This window comes from Lissotriton vulgaris, chromosome 4_1 (genome assembly GCF_964263255.1).
Source record: "Lissotriton vulgaris chromosome 4_1, aLisVul1.2, whole genome shotgun sequence".
Taxonomy (NCBI): domain Eukaryota; kingdom Metazoa; phylum Chordata; class Amphibia; order Caudata; family Salamandridae; genus Lissotriton; species Lissotriton vulgaris.
In genome coordinates this window covers 1,173,329,151-1,173,349,610 of record NC_141691.1, presented here as the reverse complement: position 1 = coordinate 1,173,349,610, position 20,460 = coordinate 1,173,329,151, and the positions used below count along the sequence as shown (strand labels likewise).

The window sequence follows — 20,460 nt, the reverse complement described above, 5'->3', positions numbered from 1 at the left end:
GTATGGGAAGAAATGCATAGTGAAGGGGAAAGCTGCACTGCAACAGAAACAAGTAACCCATGGCTTTCTGCAACAGATACTGAAAGGCACAGAGCTATGTGCAATGAGTGTTGTCTCTAGTGCCAAAGAGGTCCACCTGAGGAGGTGCCATAAGGCAAAGATGTTCCACACCACTGATAGGTGAATACACCTCTCGTGGTCAACAAGATGATGCTGACTGAGACTGTCAGCTCGGATTCTGAGAGACCCAGCCAGATGGTTGGCAAATAACTAGATTACATACTGGTGTGCCCATTCCCAGAGCCTCAGCACTTCTCCACGCCCAAGCTGAGACCCTGCTCCTCCTGGTTTGTTGCTGTACTACATTGTGCTCATGGTGTCTGTCACAATCTGGATGTATTGTCCACAAGAGGAAAAAAGGAATGCCTTCAAGGATGGGCAACATGGCTGCAGTTTGAGCAGGCAGATGTGAAGAACCTTCCAATCCGGAGATCAAAGTCCTCTGATCTCCAGCTCCGCAAGATGCACTCACCATCTGAAGGTGAAAGCCTCAGTCACTTCTATGGTCACCATTGGAGGAGTGTGGAAGGATATTCCTTGTGACATGTGCTCCTCCACCTATCACAGCACAGATCCTTCACAGTGTCCTAGGAGGTTTTAACCTTTTTGATGCTGATGACAGAACCGCTCCGTCATCAGCCGCGGTAGCGCTGTGCTGACGATGGAGCGTTACCGTCATGGTCCGCTCACCGAGCCTGCGTGGCGCGGATTCCGCACCTGCGCTAGGCGTTCCATTGAGCGGGCGGGGCCATGACGGAACCGCTCCATCATGAGCACAGCTCAACCGAGGCTGGTGACGGAGCGGTTCCGTCACCAGCATGGGCGCGCCACGTGGCCGCCCCGCCCCCTTAGCGCTGCGGCGGAATAGCCACTGCAGCGAAGGTGTTAATGGCATCTGAAAGATCTCTGTTGTGCTGGAACTACTGGCATCAAAGGCACCACTGTCGAGCCCTCATATGCCAGAGTGCATAAGTGACCAGGAGTATCCAGGAAGCCAGCAGACCCAGCAGGCGAAGACCCTTCAGGACTGGATACTGAACACCCTCCAAAAACATCAGACTCATATCCTGAAAGTTCTGAATCCCCTGAGGAAGAGGGATGTCGTATCAGTACTGACCCTTTGAACAGGAGCTGCTGAGAGTGGTCTTTGACAGACTTGGGCAAGTTGAGGGTAAACCAAAAGTCGAATAGAAGGGAGACTGTCTTCTGCAGGAGATCTTACAATGTCAGCTCTATCTGAAGAAGGAAAAGGCAGTAAGTTGGCTGCTTGACTGCTGACATACATACTGTGAGAAATATGTGTATTGGGTTTGAATAGGAGCTGACAATATCTTCCAAGAGCGATGATGTGAGGATGTGTCTTGCTGGAGTTCCTGCCTGTATTCGTCCTCCTTTAGGCATCCCTCCTAGAACTCATCAGGATGGATCTTGATTTTAATGGAGCATCTCTGTAGGCTGACAAGAGGAAGAGTTCACCCAATATATTTTTAGGTCCAGAGGGGGAGAAGAAAATAAACTAAGCAAAGAGAGTACCTCTGATTAGACCTATATTACTTTGTCACAGAAGTCTATCAAAAATATTGTGGAGCTGGATGCTATAGAAAAGAGAAAGGACTGTGATTACTTCAAAACATTATTTAATTATTTTTCTTTTCTGTTTTTGTTTTTTCAGTTTAACTGTTTATACATAAATACAGATTATTTTGTGACACGAAAACATATTCATAAATAACAAGCTTTCAAAATAAAGTGTAAATTTCATAAAGTGCAATTGAAGCAAAACACCCCTAACAAATCATCTTATCCTATTGCCATTCATTCTAAAATGCATACCTCTACATTCACTACCCTTTCTAAAAAGACAAATATAGACAGATAGACAGAACCCTACATAAGACTAACACAAAATATATGGCAACGGTGCTCAACTACAAGGAACCCCCAGTTACAGACCACGTCGTGGACAAAACGATGGTGTGAAGATACATTTTTAACAACTGGTCTCCGAACAAGAATAGAACTACGACCAGAAATATGAGAAGAAGTTACAATTGAAAGGCAACTTGTTAAAAAAGCGCTCGACTTGGCCCTTACCTAAATCCTGGAATTGAAGATAAAATCAGCTTATCTCTTTACTCAGATGTAATTATACCTGTGGCAAACGGTTCCCTTATAAAGTCCACTACGTGGAAGAACATGGATTTGTCCCGATTAATACAAATAGAAATTGAAGCACTCCCTGTTTTTTAATTGATGTATTTATGTGTTGTCTTAATTGTTAGTCTTATGTTCTGGCCCTAAAGAAGGTGATTTAACTATCAACTATCACCGAAACGTACGTAGGCCGTACACACCAAAGACTTGGACATTATTACAAATTGGAAAACAGTGTATAGATCAGTTTATGACTAAGTGGTAAGACCTCTCTTCTTCACATCTATAGAGGGCTACCCAATATATTTTGTGTTAGTCTTATGTAAGGTTCTGTCTATCTGTCTATATTTGTCTTTTTAGAAAGGGTAGTGAATGTAGAGGTATGCATGATAGAATGAATGGCAATAGGATAAGATGATTTGTTAGGGGTGTTTTGCTTCCAATTCCACTTTATGAAATTTACACTTTATTTTGAAAGCTTGTTATTTATGAATATGTTTTCGTGTCACAAAATAATCTGTATCTTTACTACTATAATAAAGGAAGAACTTTCAGCCTTTGAGGCGGGTAAACTCGGGAACCACAGCGCCAATCCACACACCCGATACACCGTTGGAATCGTCAGGGTGTGTAGATGGTTATAGGCTATATAATTTTTTTTTAAAACAGTATTTAAAAAATGTACAGTAAAAAAAAAAGTAGTCCCTCCGAAGTAGCGTCAGCCGCGACGTGCGTGCTCACGTCAGGAGAGAGAAGAGGAGCAGCGTCCAGGAGCGCGACGAGGAGCGGCGGACATGGCACGGGGAGGAGCGGTGACGTGAGGAGCAGCGGACAGGCCAGCGGCGGTGCGAGCAGCAGACAGGCTGGAGGAGCGGCGGCTGAGGTAAGGGAGCGGCGGACATGGCGCAGGGGAGGACCGGTGACGTGAGGAGCAGCGGACAGGCCAGCGGCGGTGCGAGCAGCGGACAGGCGGGAGGAGTGGCGGCTAAGGTAAGGGGACCCATGTCGGGGCAGGCGGGGACGGGACGGGCGGGGTCCCGAGCTGCTGGACAATGTTGGGGCTAGCGGGGGTCAGGGAAATCTGTTGCTCCCGGACAAGGTCGGGACGGGCTGCTAGTTTATGTATAAACAGTTAAACTGAAAAAACAAAAACAGAAAAGAAAAATAATAAAATAATGTTTTGAAGTAATCACAGTCCTTTCTCTTTTCTATAGTATCCAGCTCCACAATATTTTTGATAGACTTCTGTGACAAAGTAATATAGGTCTAATCAGAGGTACTCTCTTTGCATCTCTGTAGGCTGCACTGGCATCACCTTTGGTACTGAAGCCAGAGGAGGGGCTACCGGTGAAGGTCATAGCCCTGAAGCTATCCTGTGGATGGCAGAGGTGTCTACCAAGGAACACTGCGCTTATGGGGCACTAGTGGAGAGCCCATGCTGCTTCATCCACCACTGTATGAAGGAAGAGGGTTGGTCAGCCCTTGGTACCAATATGTCTAGATAAGCCTGTCTCTGAACAACATATGGTACTGGCAGCAGAAAAGCCGGAGGAAGCCCTACGTGGACGTCAGCACCGCTGTAAGAAAAGGCTCCTCAGGTGGGATAATATCAACCAGCCATAGTGTCGAGAGTACTCTATAGGAGATGGAGGGTGCAGATGGGACTTATCTCTCGACCTCCACCGTTAATGAGGGGATGTTTCTTAGTACTTCGTCTTCTTTTTATTTTTCCTATTGATTCCTTTTTTTTCTAGAGGACTTCACTGATGAAGAAAAGCACGTCTTTGATGAGACCTCAAAATGGAACATGACTGGCTTTGAGCCAGACGGTCTTTGTGAACATGGGCCAATAAAGGTTTGGGCTTGTAGTGGATAAAACTGTATTTCTCACACAGCCTCAAAGCATGCTTCAACCCCATTCCTCATAAGCAGATTTCATGGAGGTCAGCAATGGACATCTATCTATTAAAGTTGTGACACATCTTAAATGCACATTTTTTTCCAAGGTGACATTCCGTGTGCACTGCACTGGAAAAACAGTTTTCAAAAGAAAATCTCTGAGAAAAATCACTGGAGTGTGAGGTAAAGCTAGAAAGAAGCTTGTGGAAAAAAGTGAAGTGACATTCCGTGTGCACTGCACTGGAAAAACAGTTTTCAAAAGAAAATCTCTGAGAAAAATCACTGGAGTGTGAGGTAAAGCTAGAAAGAAGCTTGTGGAAAAAAGTGAAGTGACGTCAGTGTTTCAGGGTGAGGGCTATATGGCTCAAGTGATCTCACCCTGGCATTGCTGCCAGTGCCAAAATGGAGCCAGCACCCCTAACTTGCGCTGAAAAGATATGGATTTGTATCTAGATCCAGTCTGGCACCTGGGAATACTCAATGGGTGAGGAACCTGCAGCTAGAAGTATCTGTGACAAAAATATCTCTTCCCAATCTGAAGGGCAATTATATTCTATGGATCTTGTTACGTGTAGTGCCCCTTTCATTAAGTGGTGGACCAGGAGAGTAACACAGGCCCCCGCAGCCCCCGCGGTGCGGGGGGGCCTCTAGCTCCAAGGGGCCCCCTGGGCACTGCACTCTGGCTGTAGAGCTCCTGATTGAGCCCAGAGGGGGCCCCTCTAAGTACCATGCAGGGAGGTCCCCTCACTTTTCGTTACGCCAGTGTGGTGGACACTACTAGTTCTGAAGCCAAGACAGTGGCAGAAGAGACATAAATACACAGGTATAGAAAACAAATTGTTTTCTGCTCGCCCTTCCTCATTCAACTCCTACTCCAGTCTTCTCTTATGGTGGTAATGCACACACAGGATATCAGACCGGGGGCTTATAATAAAGAAGGAGATTATAACTAATGAGTAAAGCAAACCTGAAGAAAGTAACAGCGGATTTTTTGAAATGGTATTCAATCTTAGGAGGCACAGCTCCTGCAGCTTTTAGTTTCTCATTCATAAAGTAATTGACACAAAAAGGGACAGAGGGCCTGCTATAAAGCCCTTTTATGGTTGTAAACTCTAGGGTTTGTCCCCTCAAAGGGATTCTTACAATTTACAGAAGTCCATTTACGAGTCAGAACAATCCTCCAAAATCACAAAAGAGCTTTTATTCTCAGTGGCAAACAGAGGGTTGCGAAAGGTGCGACCCTTCAGATAATTTTGAGAAAAATATGTATCAATGATTTGTGACCACGATTGCTGTCACAAACAGTTACCAATACCGAATTTGGGATGGTAACTGATACACAAAGGAGAACGACTACCTGCTCCATCCATTGTCTTCCTAATTGAGAATTTGTTTTAAAAACCCCACCTGCTACTTTTAAGGACGTGGGCTACTTAAAAAAATATATGATTTGAGAATGCAAGTCCTGGGACCTTGCAGACCTCCATCCATGCAGTTGCAGCTAATCACAGAGGGTCGCAAACTGTGATCTACTTAATTAATATTCATTAGGTGGGTCCTTTTCGATACCCTGCCAAGGGACAATTTGCAATGAGGCTTATCAATAATAGGTTGCATTACAAACTGCACACCCATTTGAAAACCAACTGGTGTGCAAATTGCAAATACTGCGCCCAGACCAATCTGGATTTATACCAGGGAGGTCTACTGCCCACAATCTACGCACTTTTTTCACAGTTTTACATTACCTAGACCCTAACTACAAAGCCTTGTCAGCTCTCTTAGATGGGACTAAGGCCTTTGACTCTCGGGAGTGGTCCTTCCTTTTCACTGTCCTGACTAGACTAGGGTTTAGTCATTATTTCTCAACCAAATAAAATTGTTATATACTCTCCCAACTGCTAGGCTCCAACTAAATGATGTAATTTTAGCTCCGTTGGTAATCACCCGTGGTACGCGGCAGGGTTGTCCTGTCTCCATTATTGTTTGCAATAGCCATGGAGCCATTGGCTGCGCGACTTAGGCAGCATCATGATGCAAGGGGTCTGGGGTTCTCCACCAGAGAGTTTATCAAGTCAAGTCAAGTCAACAAAGCTTTATTTCGATATGTAAAATATATCATAAAAGCACATTTACGATTAAAAACACAGTTCATTAACAATGCATTAAAAAAAATTACATATAAAAGCCTTTTATGTTACAATAAATAGTTAAAAATGTATTAAACTTTAACAGCTTTGTGGATATATAGATATATAAAAAGATATTTTGCTAATACTTAATTCATCGAGTAGCCTTCAGCCCAATCAGCCAAGCCCAACTTAGAAATTTGGCCACCACACACACTAAGGTTGTGCTAGCATCAGCCTTAAGTATTCTAAGTGCAACAGAGTGGTCCCTGGTTCCAAGCAACAGGCACACAGGTTTGAGCCATTTCTGTCTAGGTTTTGTATAGGCTGGGCATACAAAAAACACATGAGCAATGTTTTCAGTGACACCTTCACAGGTTGGGCAATCAGCGGGAGTTTGATGCGGTGGCTTCCACTTGCTAGTACGGTCACGAAGAGGAAGAGTGCCCATCCTGAACTGGATAAAAAGGGATCTGTCTCTAGGCTTCATAATAAAATCTAGATAGGGCTCCAGGCGAGGCTTAGGCTTGTGCTGACCGAATACCTCAGTCAGCCTACCTTGATTTGGGTCCCTCTGCTCTTGATCATCGACCCATGCCAAATAGGCTCGCTTAGTTTCTGCCTTAGATAGCAATGCCCCGGACTCCCAAGCAGTTATAAGGCCCGTTGCCAGTAAAAGCTTCTTTATATTAGCTAACCAACTAATTTTGTGGGCTCCTTGTAAGTTAATGACCTCTCTTAGGCCATTGGCGTACCTTAAGAGCTCCGGGCTACGCTGTAGCCGGGCCCAGTATAGAAGAGGGCGCAGAGTGGCTAGGTCCTTGATGGAATGGCGACCCAGATCACTCAAGAGTGGCTTAGTTGGGGTACCCCTCGGGAGCGATACAAGCTCCCTAAAGAACTTATTCTCTGCGATAACTAGGGCATCAACACGATCGAAGCCCCAAAGCTCTGCACCATAGAGGGCACAGCCTACAGCTTTTGCAGCATAAATATCTAGAGCAGGAGCAATGGGCTTGGAAGTGGAGGCACGGTGTTCCCTCCCCAGTACTCCAACTACCCTCTTATGGTTTAGCGCCATTTTATCAATATGTGGCTGCCATTTAAGTTTATCGGAAATTCTAATCCCCAAGTAGTCAAACTCTTTTACACGTTCCAGAGACACCCCGTCAAGAGACAAGGTAGAGCTAGACGATCTACTCGGGTTAAAGTAAAGAAGCTTTGTTTTAGAAGTATTTATGGCAAGGCCCCTCAGCTTACAAAACAAACAGAAGCGGTCCAACAGCTTCTGCAATCCTGCGGGAGTTTTTGATACTAGCAACGTATCGTCCACAAAGAGTAATGCGGGGACTTTATCACCCGCCAGGACCGGGGCGTCAGCATTGATTTCGAGCAGAAAGGAGACTACACCATTCACAAATAGCGTGGAGAGTGTGGGGGCCAGTACGCAACCCTGGCATACCCCTCTGTTCACAGGGATTTTATCAGTTTTTTGCTCCTGTGATCCCCATCTAATACGGGTATAATTTCCGTCATGCATACGAGCCAAGAGATTCAGGATGGGCGAAGGAATCCCCATCTCCTCCAGGACCAGCCATAGGCGGTCTCGGGGGACCAAGTCAAAGGCGGTCTTCAGGTCAATAAATGCCAAATAAAGACCGCCTTTGCCAATGGTAACCACCTTCCAGTGTAGGAGTACCAACCTAAATGCCTGGTCTATCGTACTTGTGCAAGCCCTAAAGCCCACCTGAAAGGGTGATATAATGCTATTTTCATCCGCCCACAAGAGAATCCTCTCCAAGAGTACCCTGCCAACCAGTTTCTGCCCAGCATCTATAAGACTTATTGGGCGGTAGTTGGCAGGGTCCCCCTTGGGGCCCTTCTTGTATATAGGGATCTCTTCGGCCCCCTTCCAAGAGTTCGGGACCGGTGCGCCTTCCAACAAGGCATTCGTAAGAATTACAAAGTAGGAGGCCCAACCTTCGGTGCTAGCTTTAAAGAGGTCACCCGGTACACCATCCTGTCCCGGGGCCTTAGCGGGTGCAATCATGGTTAATGCAGCCAGCACCTCTTGTCTACTCTAGTGAATGGAGCCTGAGCAGAATCAGTAGCCATGGCACCATGAAAGGGCCCAGGAATACCCGACTGCTCATCACCCCCGTAAAGTTTCCTAAAATGCTCAAACCACTCCCTATCCATTATATGATTGGGGATTTGATCCGGGTCGCAGCCATTGGATCTTCTAACTAAAGCCCAAAATAGCTCACCATTTTTGGATTTGCTCGCTGCTCCAAGGCTATCTCAATGTGATTCTTCCCACTCCCTCTTAGCTATTGTGATGGCTTGCCTATAATGTAATCTGGTCTGCCGAACAACAACTGGATTACTAGATTTGATAGCAAGAATCAGACTATTGTTTTTCATTCTACAATTTCTATCAAACCACTTCTGCACTGGCTTGGCATTCGTTGGGCGCTTTTTACTGGGAACTACAAACAGAGTACCAATCTGATCTATCGTATCAACATAGATAGTTTCTGCCGCCACAGGCCCAGCCACGTCCTTACATGCTGCAGAAAGCCTTAAGGTCTGCTCACTAAGGATTTCTTCCAATGCACTTAATCTTTGCTCGTCCTTAATAAACTTTGGCCACTTAAGAAACCTATTACTATTGGATGGTACAACTGTCTTAGTTAATAATCTCGAGCTAGGGGAGGGGGAAGTACTCCTACCTCTGCCACAGAACCACCATTGTGAGGGACAAGGGGTTATGGTCACTGTCTACTGATGGTATAATGACCATATCCTCCACTAACTTCCATGCCCTCCTATCCACCATTATATAATCAATTCTACTTTCACAGGAAACCCTGTTATATGTATTTGCCCCCCGAGCATCAGAGATAGTGCGCCTATTTACAGCTCTTAGTCCTGATTCAATCATTAAGGCATTCAGTTGAATGGCAACCGGTGACCATCTCTTCACAGGCATAAGCGACAGAGACGGAATGCCCCATCTGGCATCTTCCTCATAAACTCCAAGAATGTCATCTGCTGCCAGAGGGTTTATCATATCACTATATGCGGACAACAACACCCTATATATCAACAACCCAGCTGAGAATCTTGACCGGGAGCTGCACGAGCTTCTCCACTTTGGTGGACTGTCACGCATATAAAAAAATTGGGCAAAGTCGGTCCTTTTCCCACTCACTAAGGACACTACTCCTTTTTCACTAGAAGTCCCACTCAGCTGGGTTCAGGGTCCTGTCCGATATCTGGGCATTTGGCTCTCCAGTGATCTGCAGGAGCTGTGGGCAGCAAACTAAGGTAGGACTATCACTTGGCTGGAGAGCAGGATACAAACTTGGGCTCAATTAACGCTCTCCCTGGCCGGAAAATTCGTGATTGCCAAGATAGTGGTTTTGCCCAAATTCTTATATCGCTTTGTTAATTTGCTCCTTATTCTCACACTGGCCTTTTTTGATACCTTGTGCTCCTTGATGATATCTCTGGTGTGGGCAGGCAAACAGACTCATAACTCCTGGGAGTTGTTGACCCTCCCACTGAAGCAGGTGTCAGGGCTAGGGTGGCTTGTGGTCTAGGGCCCGCCCCACTCTGCATTCGGAGTTGCCCTTGTGGCAAAATGCATCAGTCCTCTTTGGGAGGGCGTTGGTGGCTGATGTGCTTTAAACCTGCTTGTGCTGTTAGGTTGTATCCCTGTTTGTAGGTTTGTGCAGGTTTTCCTGTCCTTTGGCTGCTGTTTGCTATGTTTCCGCCTAATGCGTGAAGTTTCGCATGCTCACGCGTAATGAGTGAGGTTTGGCATGCTCACGCGTAATGAGTGAGGTTTGGCATGCTCACGCGTAATGCGTGAGGTTTGGTAGCCCGGTCGCAAACGTGGGCGCCGTAAGCACGTTGGCTTACGCGACCGCGCCCTGTCTCCTGTGCTCACTATTCTGGAATCGTCTGGGGAGTGGCTGTGTTCTCTTCTTGCTCCCTCTCCCATTTGCAGAGTCCCAGCTGTTTTTGACGAAGGATTCCATCGGAGGCCTTGAGGATCGTTTCCAAGGGGCGTGTCAGTATCCAGCTTGCTCCTTGTGCAAGGTCATCGGTTGGAAGAGCCATTTCGGGGACGTTTGTCCTTCAAAGGTAGTAGAGTAGGTCGTACTCTACAGGTAGGACTTATCAATCCTAGTTCTCGGCGCTAAAGTCCTTTGAGTATACTTTCTTGATTCATATTTGATAAAACTAATAGTTTATGTTATGAGGAATAATTAAAAGCACAGAAGTGTGAAATCATTGATATATTTTGCTCTTTGAAAACTGCGTTTACATCTTGTTGCTGGCAAGAGATGTTTAACTTAAAAGTGCAAAGTATGTGAAAGCGCGTGCATTCATTTTTAAAACTGTTTGTTTTTGCGCAACTCTTTCTTTGAAATGTCTTTAGGGAGAAAAGGTCAAGAGGAGTTTTAGCTATATCTGAAGACAAATATAGCAGTGTGATTTTGTATTGGTTTGCTCACAGAGTTTTGGTAAAGAGGTTATTTACTAAGGAGTGAGTTTTGTTTTTGCTTAAAGAGAATCTGTCGCAATTCACAAGAGAATAACAAAATTATGATAAGAATGTTTTGTCGCTATTCACAAGAGAATAACAATATGGTGAAAAGGTTGTTGTGAAAGATTTGGTATTTATTATCAAGAAGTCTAATGTATCTTCAGTGTCTGTGATTAAGCAACAGGTTTTTGCAGAATAATTCAGCTTTGGCTCTAGGTTCCAAAGCCAATTTAGATTTACGGAATGTGTTGTTACTAACTTTTCCTTTCCAGATCTCCTTCCCTGCTGTCCCCTTCCTAACTCCCTTTTCCCCCCCGCTTGATCACTCCAAGATTCTGTGTAGTAATTACATTCGGAATTGGAGGTATCGAGAGGTGGGTCTTTATAACTTCACGACAGATCCTGAGGAAAGCGTCGCCTTGACAGAATAGTGAGCCCACGAATTATTTTTTCCTCCTGGTCTGTACGTGAAGTCATAATGACCACCATCAATGACTTAATGTCTGCAATCATGCGTATTCAAGCAGATTTAAAGGAAACCATGGATGTAACTGCTTTGTTAGCAGCTAAAGTAGAAAATATTCAATTACAGAATACTCCCCTTCCGGAAGAGGTTCAAGAAACTGGTGTTAGTAGGGGAAATACAAACATAGCTGTTACTGTGCCCCCTCAAATTCCTTTGGCAGCTCCTGAACGTTTTTCTGGGGACCCCTCCAAGGTGCAAATTTTTTTGACTCAGATCGAGTTGCATTTTGCTTGTAGACCTACTGCGTTTCCAACCCCACAGTCTAAAATTGCGTTTTTAATTTCCTACTTGACCGGAGATGCCGCAAACTGGGCAGTTCCTTTGGTCAGACAAGATGACACTTTGCTTTACAATTGGAAACGATTTGTGGAGGAATTTGAAAAAGTTTTTGATCGCAGAACTGTTACTCTGTCCGCTGATCGAGAACTACTTCAATTGAAACAAGGCAATAGGGACCTTGTTTCTTATCTGTCTCATTTCAACAGATTAATCGCTGAAACTTCTTGGCCAGAGGAAAAAAGAGCAGCTCTCTTTTATCAAGGTTTAAAGGACGATCTAAAAGATGTTCTGGCACAAATTGATCCCCAACCTGTAATTTGCTCTGAATTGATTAATCTTACGCTGCGCTTAGACCATAGACTCTCTGAACGGAGATCAGATAAAAAAAGAACGGATAAACCAAGTTGGAGATCAGAAGCTAAATCTAGGCCTCAATTTGCAAATTCTGAAACTGGTTCAGAGCCAATGGAAATAGGAACTTTAAGACAACCATTGTCTAAAGATGAGAAAGATAATCGTCGAAAGAATGGACAATGCCTTTATTGTGGCCGAAAAGGTCACTTCGTGAAGGACTGTTTAACGAAACCAAAGGGAAAATTTCCTAACTCTAGTAAATCAGCTGCTCTGGAAAAAACAGATCCAAAATCGGAAAACTAACTGGCCCAAGATGTTTGAAGGGAGATCTCTTGGGTACTATTGCCTTCCCTTCTGTGAACTCATGCGTTTCTAACTACAAAGCTCACTTCAGGTTAGCTGTACAAATCAGGTTAATTCATGAAACATGCCAAATGGAAGTTTTAGTCGATTCTGGAGCTACAGGAAATTTTGTAGATTTAGAAACAGCCCAGCGTTTAGGAATCATCTGTGAACAAAAAGAGACTCCAGAAATAGTGCAAGCTGTGGATGGAAAAATTCTAGCTGGAGGTCCAGTAACCATGCAAACATCTAAAGTTGCTCTGTTCTGCGAAGATGCTAAGCAACAAGTACATAAGGAAGAGCTTCAGTTTGATGTGATCCAAGCACCCCAGTATGGTTTCATTTTAGGAATGCCTTGGCTTTGCTTACACAATCCAACCATAGATTGGCGAAAGAGAGAACTGGTTTTCCTATCTGATTTTTGTCATTCGTCTTGTCTCAATACCTCAAAACCAATTCTGAGTCAATTGGCCACAGCTGAGGAAAAAGAAACATTGTTACCAAAAGTTTACAAGGACTTCGCAGAAGTTTTCAGTGAAGCTAAGGCAGCCATCCTTCCTCCTCATCGAAGCTATGACTGTCAAATCGATCTTGTACCTGGATCTAGTGTACCAAATTGTCGCATTTATGCTTTATCTGAAAAAGAGAATCAACATCTAAGACAATATCTCGATCAATATCTTGAAAATGGATTCATCCGCCCCTCCAAGTCTCCGGCAGCGTCTCCTTTATTTTTCATTCCGAAAGCTAATGGGGAATTGAGGGCTTGCATCGATTATAGGGCGTTGAACAAAATCACAGTCAAAAATAAGTACCCATTGCCTCTCATCCCTGTTCTATTGGACCAAGTTAAAAAGGCAAAAATCTACACTAAGTTGGACCTCAGAGGAGCCTACCATTTGGTTCGTATCAGGCAAGGGGATGAATGGAAGACTGCTTTCAAAACCCGATATGGATTGTTTGAGTACTTGGTGATGCCATTCGGGCTGTGCAATGCACCAGCTGCTTTTCAGTTTTTTTTGAATGATGCCTTGAAAGAGTTTCTAGATCTCTTTGTTATTGTCTATATAGACGATATTTTGATCTACTCAGATTCTGAATCTGAACATGAAGGTCACGTCAAAAAGGTTTTGAGCACCCTGCAATCTCATAATTTGTACTGCAAATTATCTAAATGTGATTTCCATGTTCATGAAGTTGAATTTTTAGGAGTCCTCCTCACTCCAACTGGCATGAAAATGACAGACAGAAAGATCAAGGCTGTTGCTGATTGGCCCACTCCGACATCTGTTCGAGACATTCAGTGCTTTTTGGGATTTGCAAACTTTTACCGCCGCTTCATTGATCACTTTTCTGCTGTAGTAGCTCCCATCACACGATTGTTGAGAAAGAAGGTGAACTTTGAATGGTCCACAGAAGCTGAACTTGCATTCCAGAAGTTAAAAAAGGCCTTTACTGAAGCTCCAGTTCTCATGCATCCCAATGTGGAGGAACCCTTTATCATTGAAGCTGACGCCTCTGATGTAGCTATAGCAGCCATCCTCTCTCAAAGACATCACACCACTGGACAAATGCATCCGGTTGCTTATATGTCTCGAAAATTAAATCCCGCAGAGCAAAATTATGTAATAGCTGAAAAAGAACTATTAGCTATTCTAGAAGCCTTTAAAGAATGGAGACATTACATAATGGGAGCGAAATTTACTGTAACCGTGTACACTGATCATAGAAATTTACAGTTTATGAGCTCAGCCAGAATGTTGACCCCGAGACAACTCAGGTGGATGATGTTCTTTGCCGAATATGACTTCATAATTACCTTCCGTCCAGGCCAAGACAACAAGAAAGCTGATGCCCTGTCCAGAAAAGACTCTTCTTTGCATCGCTTTGAAGGAACTCCTCAACCAATAATCGATCCAGGCAAAGTAATTAATGTACTTTCGGCAGACCAATTTTTGGAGAATATTCATGAAAACTTTCCTTCTTCTCTGTGGAAATCATGGTTGAACTCCAATGCTAACCAAACCATCAAAGAAGGGATACCTTTCCATGGAAAACAAGTTTATCTGCCCTCTTTGCAATTACAAGAAACTGTGTTTAACTGGTTACATTCACATCCTATGGCCGGGCATCCAGGCCCTCGGAAGACTGTGGAGAAAATACAAAAGATTTTTTGGTGGCCAACGCTGCAAAAGGATGTGCTGAAAATGGCTAATGATTGTGAGATCTGTGCAAGATTTAAATCCGATCACACTAAGCCTAAAGGTTTTCTACAGGTTCTACCGACACCAACTGAACCATGGAAACATATTTCTTTGGACTTCATTACTGATCTACCACCAATTCAACACCATACTGTAATTCTAGTGGTTGTGGACAGTTTAACCAAATATGCTCATTTCATCCCTTGTAAACAGCTACCCACTGCGGGACAGTTAGCACAAATATTTCTGCGACATGTGGTGCGCTTACATGGACTGCCTTCAGTATTGCTTTCGGATCGAGGGTCTCAATTCTCTTCCAAATTCTGGCAGCAATGGTGTAAAGATCTACACATCACCTCCAACATGTCCACTAGTTATCACCCCCAAACTGATGGGCAGACTGAAAGACTGAACCAAACTTTGAAACAATACTTGAGGTGTTATGTTACGGACTCTAAGAAATCTTGGTTGGATTTGCTTTGGATTGCTGAATTTGCGTATAACACTTCGCCACATTCATCAACCGGTTCCTCTCCGTTCCAGGCACTCTATGGCTATGAACCTAACGCCATACCATTGACTATGGCTAAAGATGATGGTGGTGTACCAGCAGTTAGAGACTCTGTACAACTCATGCAAGCTATTCACCGTCAAATTCAGGAGCGCTTGTTGCAAAGCAAGAAGAAATACAAAGAGCAATATGACAAAAAACATCGTTCAGGTCCTGTGTATGCCCCTGGGGATAAAGTTTGGTTGTCTACCAAGAACTTGAACTTCAAGCACAAAAGCATGTTTCAACCTAAGTACATTGGTCCTTACCCAGTTCTTCGACAGGTGAACCCTGTGACATTCAAGTTGTTGTTGCCTAAGTCTCTAAGAATTCATCCAGTGTTTCATACTTCCCTCCTTAAACCTGCTACTCAGAATCTGGCTCCCCGTCCAGCTCCGATTTTGGTTCATGGTAATTGGGAGTATGAGGTGCGAGACATTTTGGATTCTAGACGTCGGGGTTCCAGGTTGTGGTATCTTGTCTCCTGGAAGGGATACGGTGCTGAAAATGATTCCTGGGAGCCGGCTGCGAATGTTCATGCCCCACGCTTGGTGCGCCGTTTCCACCTCCTCCACCCTCTAAAGCCGGGCCCTAGACCACTCTTGGGAGGGGGGTGTAATGTCAGGGCTAGGGTGGCTTGTGGTCTAGGGCCCGCCCCACTCTGCATTCGGAGTTGCCCTTGTGGCAAAATGCATCAGTCCTCTTTGGGAGGGCGTTGGTGGCTGATGTGCTTTAAACCTGCTTGTGCTGTTAGGTTGTATCCCTGTTTGTAGGTTTGTGCAGGTTTTCCTGTCCTTTGGCTGCTGTTTGCTATGTTTCCGCCTAATGCGTGAAGTTTCGCATGCTCACGCGTAATGAGTGAGGTTTGGCATGCTCACGCGTAATGAGTGAGGTTTGGCATGCTCACGCGTAATGCGTGAGGTTTGGTAGCCCGGTCGCAAACGTGGGCGCCGTAAGCACGTTGGCTTACGCGACCGCGCCCTGTCTCCTGTGCTCACTATTCTGGAATCGTCTGGGGAGTGGCTGTGTTCTCTTCTTGCTCCCTCTCCCATTTGCAGAGTCCCAGCTGTTTTTGACGAAGGATTCCATCGGAGGCCTTGAGGATCGTTTCCAAGGGGCGTGTCAGTATCCAGCTTGCTCCTTGTGCAAGGTCATCGGTTGGAAGAGCCATTTCGGGGACGTTTGTCCTTCAAAGGTAGTAGAGTAGGTCGTACTCTACAGGTAGGACTTATCAATCCTAGTTCTCGGCGCTAAAGTCCTTTGAGTATACTTTCTTGATTCATATTTGATAAAACTAATAGTTTATGTTATGAGGAATAATTAAAAGCACAGAAGTGTGAAATCATTGATATATTTTGCTCTTTGAAAACTGCGTTTACATCTTGTTGCTGGCAAGAGATGTTTAACTTAAAAGTGCAAAGTATGTGAAAGCGCGTGCATTCATTTTTAAAACTGTTTGTTTTTGCGCAACTCTTTCTTTGAAATGTCTTTAGGGAGAAAAGGTCAAGAGGAGTTTTAGCTATATCTGAAGACAAATATAGCAGTGTGATTTTGTATTGGTTTGCTCACAGAGTTTTGGTAAAGAGGTTATTTACTAAGGAGTGAGTTTTGTTTTTGCTTAAAGAGAATCTGTCGCAATTCACAAGAGAATAACAAAATTATGATAAGAATGTTTTGTCGCTATTCACAAGAGAATAACAATATGGTGAAAAGGTTGTTGTGAAAGATTTGGTATTTATTATCAAGAAGTCTAATGTATCTTCAGTGTCTGTGATTAAGCAACAGGTTTTTGCAGAATAATTCAGCTTTGGCTCTAGGTTCCAAAGCCAATTTAGATTTACGGAATGTGTTGTTACTAACTTTTCCTTTCCAGATCTCCTTCCCTGCTGTCCCCTTCCTAACTCCCTTTTCCCCCCCGCTTGATCACTCCAAGATTCTGTGTAGTAATTACATTCGGAATTGGAGGTATCGAGAGGTGGGTCTTTATAACTTCACGACAGATCCTGAGGAAAGCGTCGCCTTGACACAGGGGGGTTTGAGGGCCCCTGGATCTCCAACTGTATGCTTATTGTGTACAAGCCCAATTCCTGCACTTCTGGATCCACCCAGTGCCATTCCAGCCTCACCTGTCGGTCGAGATGGACAGATCAGCACGAATCCCACTCTTTGTGGCGGTTTATAAAACGTACAAATGACCTCATGATGAGATCGATACAGTAGAGTCGCTACGCTGGAGCTGGGAGTGTTTAAAAAAAATGGCTAAACTCCACAATCTATAAGTCCCATCCATGCAGCTAGCTTATCATCTGCACGTCCCTCCCTTATGTGATCGAGGCATGGTGGTACTGCACACCGGCTAGGTCTACATACTTTCACAGACCTGTTTCCGGAGATCATTGCCAGTCGGGGCTGAGGGGATAAGACCAAATTTCGCAGACGTATTCCTATATTACCGTTTACGTGCTGCGTGCAAGCAGAAATAGGAGACCTTTGCCTATTCTCCACCCACAATACTTGTGCTTGAACAAATACTAACATGCCCATCACAACGTAAGCATATTACACGCATGTACAGCAACATGCAAAATACGTCCCTGGTGGTTACACCCAAAGCATTAGCTGGCTGGAACAAAGAACTGAGCCCCCCACTAGACATGGAACAATGAAAATACTGCTGAGGCCAACTGCGCATGCTATCCCCCAACTACAAATAAGGTTGATTTATTTTAGGTTCTTTTATCGATTTTAACTTACCCCCGCACAGCTGTTCCGAATGGGGTTAGATCTGATTCCAACTGCTGGAAATATGGGGCTACCTTTTTGCACCTGGCTTGGTCTTACCGGGTGAGAGTGAAATACTGGGTTGCCGTTTTCGCCACCATAGGGGATATTGTGGTAAAATCAGTCGAGCGTACACCATTGTTAGGCATACTGGGATATGTCAAAGACGCTCCAGCGCGTGTTCATTGTTTGCTTGCCATGCTTCTTAAGCTGGCAAAGCATAGAGTTGCTATGCACTGGAGGTCAGCTATTGCCCCGACAGTTAAAAATTGGCTACAGGATATTACCTTCTGTTACCCTCAGTTGTCAATGTTTTGGGAGCAAATGCCTATTGCCTCTAGATGAAAGGACATTTGGCAGCCACTGCTGGCGTGGCTCCGAAAAAACAATACAGAGGACGGAGCCGAGCACAGCCTCCCTATTGACAATATATCAGTAGGGAATGATACGATTGTTGGCTACTAAATGCCCGTGGGATATAATGCACTCTAATGTTAAATGAGCTATATTTATTTAGCGATTTGTAGAGCGCCTGGTGACCCGGAGGCATCCCCGCGCTGGAAAAAACTTGTGGAGACCAGGTGGTACTATTTGGGGAAAAGAAAGGTTTTCAATCTTTTACGGAAGAGCAGATGGCAGGGTTCCAGTCGCAAGCTGCTGGGGAGTGAGTTCCATCCTGAGAACGCTTTTATTGCAAAGCGTCGACCGCCGGTGCGTGCCTTCCTGAATCTAGGGACGATGGTCAAGCGTTCGTTATCGGAGCGCAGGAGTCTGGGGGCTTTGTAAGGGATGACCATTTCTTTCAGGACAGAGGGGCCTAGATCCATTGATGAGTTTGTGGGCAGTGCACAGAGCCTTGAATTCTATCCTCTGACGCACTGGAAGCCAGTGTAGGGCCTTGAGCACTGGTCTGGCAGAGGCTCTGGGGGGAAGACTCATAAGGAGTCGGGCGGCCGCATTTTGAGTGCGTTGTAGTTTTGCCAGGGTAGATTCAGGGGCTCCGAGGTAGAGGGCGTTGCTATAGTCTAGCCGGGCAAGAATCAGACCTTGAACCAGGAGTTTCCTTGATAAGGGAGGAAGTAGAGGAAGGATCTTGCGGATAGATCGCATGAGTCCAAAACAGGTTCCTGCTGTTTTAGCTGCCTGGGTCTTCATAGATAGCTCAGGTTCCAGCCAGACTCCCAATGTCTTGATTTCTTTTTTCGGAGTGGGCACCTCGCCGAAAACGTCTGGCCAGACCGATGGGGGAATGGTGGTCCATTTCTTACCCATGAGCATGACTTCAGTTTTTGCTCCGTTGAGCTTTAGTGATGACTCGCACATCCAGTGGTGGATATCCTGGAGGCAGTTCAGCAGATTATCTGGGTGGTTGTCAAGGTGTGATAGTGAGACGACCAGTTGCGTGTCGTCCGCGTAACTCACTATCTTTATCCCGAATGGGGTAACGACATCCTCAAGAGGGGCCATGTATGCATTAAACAGGGTGGGACTTAGCGAAGACCCCTGGGGGACTCCGCTGGAGAGTGGGAGAGAGGCTGAGTGTGAGTTGCCGTCCCATACCTGGAATGAGCGGCCTGATAGAAAGGATTCTATCCATGCGAGCGCGGCGCCCGCGATTCCTGCCCCGGCCAGCCGGTGGAGAAGGACACGGTGGTTCACCGTATCAAAGGCTGCGCTGAGGTCCAGGAGGATCACAGCCACAGATCCTCCTGAATCCAGAATGCACCTTGCCTCCTCGATGACAGTGAGGAGGGCGGTGTCCATGCTGTGGCCGGGACGGAATCCAGTTTGAGACCGACGCAGAAGATTATTGGATTCGAGGAACTGGGACAGTTGCGCGTTGACCAGTTTCTCAGCCATCTTGCTAATGCATGGAAGAAGCGAGATCGGCCTGTAGTTGGCCAGGTCGGCGGGGTCCAGTTGAGGTTTTTTAAGAAGAGCCTTGACAACAGCACTCTTCCAGCTCGGAGGGACAGAGCCTTGAGATAGTGAGATGTTGATCAGTTCCATGATAGTGGGTGCTATGGTAGGGGCCACTATTTTCAGGAATCTGATGGGGGCCGGGTCAAGGGGAGAGCCGCTTTTCATCTTGGCCAGAGTTGTTACTACTTCGTCCAGAGATATTGCTCTGAATGAAGACAGCTGAGGGTGTGGGATGTTGCCTGTAGGGATGGTGGCTACCTCTTTGTCTGAGTGGTTAGATAGACTAGGAGGTGGGAGGGAGGATAGTATCCGGGTGATTTTGGAGTCGAAGTAGGTTGCCAGTTCGTTACTTCTGTCTGGAGGGGGTGGGTGTAAGGAGGGGGGCACTGGTATTTTCAGCAGTTCTTTGGCGATGGTGTACGATTCTCTCGCCGAGTTGGTGGAATTTTGTATTCTGGCGTCATAGTAAGAAGCTTTAGCAAGCTTCAGGGTGGACTTATAGATTCTCACCGACCTACGGTAGGCGTCCTTACTGGCATGAAGCCAGTCCTTTCTCCACAGTCGCTCTGCTTTTTTGCATTCTTTGCGAAGAGATCTAAGTTCAGGGCTGTACCATGGGGCAGAACCAATTTTCCCGTTTTTCTCCTCACGTGTTTTTAAGGGGAAGATAGAGTCGAGGGAAGTGGTGATCCTTTCCCTGA

The 20,460-nt window shown here is 45.4% G+C and overlaps 1 protein-coding gene across 2 annotated transcripts in view; it reads right to left on the bottom strand.

The window, feature by feature from the left end:
* Window positions 1–20,460, bottom strand: part of PIGN (phosphatidylinositol glycan anchor biosynthesis class N) — a 1,076,629-nt gene that overhangs the window by 887,672 nt on the left and 168,497 nt on the right. The gene's annotated exons all lie outside the window — the stretch shown is intronic.